The sequence below is a fragment of the Rutidosis leptorrhynchoides genome, chromosome 6 (assembly GCF_046630445.1).
Source record: "Rutidosis leptorrhynchoides isolate AG116_Rl617_1_P2 chromosome 6, CSIRO_AGI_Rlap_v1, whole genome shotgun sequence".
In the NCBI taxonomy this organism is placed as follows: domain Eukaryota; kingdom Viridiplantae; phylum Streptophyta; class Magnoliopsida; order Asterales; family Asteraceae; genus Rutidosis; species Rutidosis leptorrhynchoides.
Window position 1 is genome coordinate 439140195 of NC_092338.1, and position 3672 is coordinate 439143866.

Below are 3672 nucleotides of genomic sequence, written 5' to 3' on the forward strand. Positions count from 1 at the left end.
AAACGACCAAAAAGCTCAAATGTACAAGATACAATCCAAGTGGTTCAAATTATTGATGAGAAACGTCTAAAAATGACAAGAGTACAAGATATTAAATTATACGAAAGGACGTTCGAAAATTCGAAACCGGGACCAGAGTCAACTCTCAACGCTTGACGCAACGGACTAAAAATTACAAGTCAACTATGCACATAAATATAATATAATATTTAAATAATTCTTATAATTATTTATATATTATATATTATATTATTAAAAACCGTCGGCAGAAAAAATAAAGGCATGTGAGCCTCCCCAGCTGGCCATGCGATCGCATGGCCTTGAAGGGCAAAGCCCATGCGATCGCATGAGCCACTTTTCCAGCCCACATGCCTATAAAATTCGCAGCTTGGTGAACATCAAAACACATCTTTTTCCTTCTTCATCGTACTTTTTAATTATCGCAAGTTTATTTTATCGCACTTTTATTTATCGCAATTTCATTATCGTTATTTACTTTACGCTTTAAATTAAGTCTTTTATTTATTTAATATTTTATATTTTGTTTTAACTGCGACTACAGTTTTAAAATCGACAAACCGGTCATTAAACGGTAAAAACCCTCCCTTTATAATAATAATATTACTTATATATATATTTGTATTTTTATAAAATAAAACTAATATAGCGTTAAGCTTTGATTAAAAGATTTTCCCTGTGGAACGATCCGGACTTACTAAAAACTACACTACTGTACGATTAGGTACACTGCCTATAAGTGTTGTAGCAAGGTTTAAGTATATCCATTCAATAAATAAATAAATATCTTGTGTAAAATTGTATCGTATTTAATAGTATTTCCTAGTAAAATTTAATAGTATTTTATACCCCTTAGCTTTGACATCAATATGTATATATTGTCAAAGGCGCTTAAAATGAATCGGGGTTCTGGTAAGTTGATGTATATATGATTGCTAAAGTGTGGTCTTCTGAAAGTGTGCTTGATATGTCAAAATATCAGCACGGGTTAGGTAATGGTCCAAATTGGTTTTATAAATTTGGTCATGTATACCCGCAAGCTCTCTTTTCAAAATTGGTATTTTATAATAATAATTTTGTGAAGTTACAACTTTGTACATACTGATAACATATTATTTTTGTTCACTGTAACTTACATTTCATTTTATATATTTCTAATTTTCAGGAGGATTTCAATATGTGTTTCAACATAGTGGGACTAATGTTTCTTATGTTTATTCTTTCAGGATTTCGGAGTTAACACGATATGGGTAGTGGTGGCCCATCACATTAAGGATATGCAGAGTATGTACTTGGACTCCTTTTGATTCTCTTAAAGCTTTACTTTTCATTGTTTTGAGTTTATGTTTCTATTGCTCGTGTGTAGTATTTGAGTTCACTTTCGATAAGAAATTGAAAGAAGTTTTGATCTGAATCAATACCACTGTTACTTGCAGGTTCATGTTTTATTAAGAAACCTAAATGTTGCTTGCAGCCATAATTCCATAGGATTATCGTCTTCCGTTTATAGATCTCGGAGATATATCATTTGTTCTTAAATTCATTCTTAAATAGAGAAAAAAATCAAGCTCTTTTAGTAAATGGTGTCGACATTTTAAAAACAAAATGTGAAATATAAAGAATATATATGGTAAATGGGTGGTCTTGAGGAGAATTCTGACCTTAACAGTTCCTTCTCAGGAACCACATGGGCGACTATTGTTAAAAATGGCTTAAGCTTTAATGACTTTGGTTTGAACTTTACTAACTCCTTTAAAAAAGAAATTGGTCAAGGAAGGAACACTAAATTTTGGGAGGATATTTGGCTCGGGAAACCCAATTAAATGCAGGTATAGAAGACTATTCGCATTGGAATCTGCGAAAGAAGCGCAGGTGTAAGATAGAATTTCTTGAGATTGATCTCATTGGAACACTCGCCGAAATTGGAGTAGAGCTCCTACAGGAAGAACTAGGAATGAAATACTTGACTTATTGGCTACTCTTTCCTCGCTCCCTCACGCCAACACATGGGTTTGGTCTTATAATTCAAAAGAAATCTTTTAACCAGATGCCTTGCTAATCTGATTGATAGACTGACTTTAAATGGTTAAGAATTGTTCTGATGATGCTCGGTGAAAATAAAAAAATAAAAACTGTGGAATAAACATAAGAAACTTAATTTGATTTTTAATTGTTTTTACTTTTGTTTATGTTTAAATTTTGATGTAATCCCTATAGTCTATTTGCAGCTCTGAATTGCTATTAACAACATAGTACTATATAAAATATTATAAAATATACAAACTAATTTTCATTCATCCCTAAAAAAAACCCGCGAATTCGCAGGTCTTAAGCTAGTAGTAGTAGTAATAATAATAATAATAATAATAATAATAATAATAATAATAATAATAATTTTTATAAAAATTGATACTTTTGAATATAATGATATTAATAATATTAGTTAGATAACAATATTAATAAAAATCATAATAATAATAATATATTTATAATAATAATAATAATAATAATAATAATAATAATAATAATAATAATAATAATAATAATAAGAATTATACCCTTTCACCATCATTAATTTACGGTATCATCATCATCATCATCATCATCATCATCAATATCACCATCTATATTAACGTAATACCACCATCTCCACCATGCTCACGATCCATATCAACTTATAATCAAACCATAATTATCAATGATTTTGATAATTAGTAGCACTTTTCATCATCACTCATACTTCCTAATCACCATCATTCTATATCTATACCGTTATCATCATTAATATCATAAAATGATCATCATCCTAACCCTAACATCATCTAAGTATCATCATAAAAATCATTATTCATTATCGTGAATCTCATGTCCATAACATCACTCATCATCTTGAATCATATATCATATATCCAAAATCATCATCGTCATATCATAACCCGTAATCATAATCATGAATTAACCATTATCATCCTAACATCCATATTCATCATCCTCTTCTATTCTATCACGTTATCATCATCGTGTAACATCATAATCATCCGTATCGTCATTCTATAATTTCCACAGAACCACAACCATTTAAATATCATTAGTAACTTGTCACCCAATATGGTCTACCATGTTAACCATTTTGTCCCCCACTAGTTGAGTCAATGTAAATTGTAGTGGTCCTACCGAACACCCACTTGAAATTATGCATTCCATGTACTTCCTTTATAAAAAAAAAATTCGATGCTTGTCAAAACAGATGGGTACTGTTCCTGCCCAAAACCCATCGGCCCATTTTTCTTTAACGTCTAACTTTGCAAACAAATATGTCGACTAGATAAAATAATGGGTGGGGTCTTCATTCGAACAGCCTAATATAAAATATATGCGTGGTTATTTGGGGTTCACATGAAGCTTCGACAAAAACAAATGCAGTGTTAACGTGTTCCTTTCATCATGTCCACTAGGATGAATTTTGTTGGCCATCTAGTTCTAGTCCCACACCCACTCCACTATCTTTAAATTTCCCATATATGAATGTCCCATGTTTGATTTGGTAAAAAAACGCCATTTGTTTTTAAAGGTAGAGGGTTTGCAGACTACCACCATTCAACTTTTATCACTTCTAATCTTGTATATCACTTTCTTTTAAAACTGAATTTCAAC

General features: G+C 30.9%; 1 long non-coding RNA gene across 1 annotated transcript; it reads left to right on the forward strand.

The window, feature by feature from the left end:
• The first annotated feature begins 885 nt into the window (after positions 1–885).
• On the forward strand, positions 886–1566 carry LOC139852828 (uncharacterized). The gene is made up of 3 exons (XR_011761196.1): positions 886–930; positions 1245–1302; positions 1455–1566. It is a non-coding gene; the product is annotated as an uncharacterized lncRNA (long non-coding RNA).
• The last annotated feature ends 2106 nt before the right edge of the window (positions 1567–3672 follow it).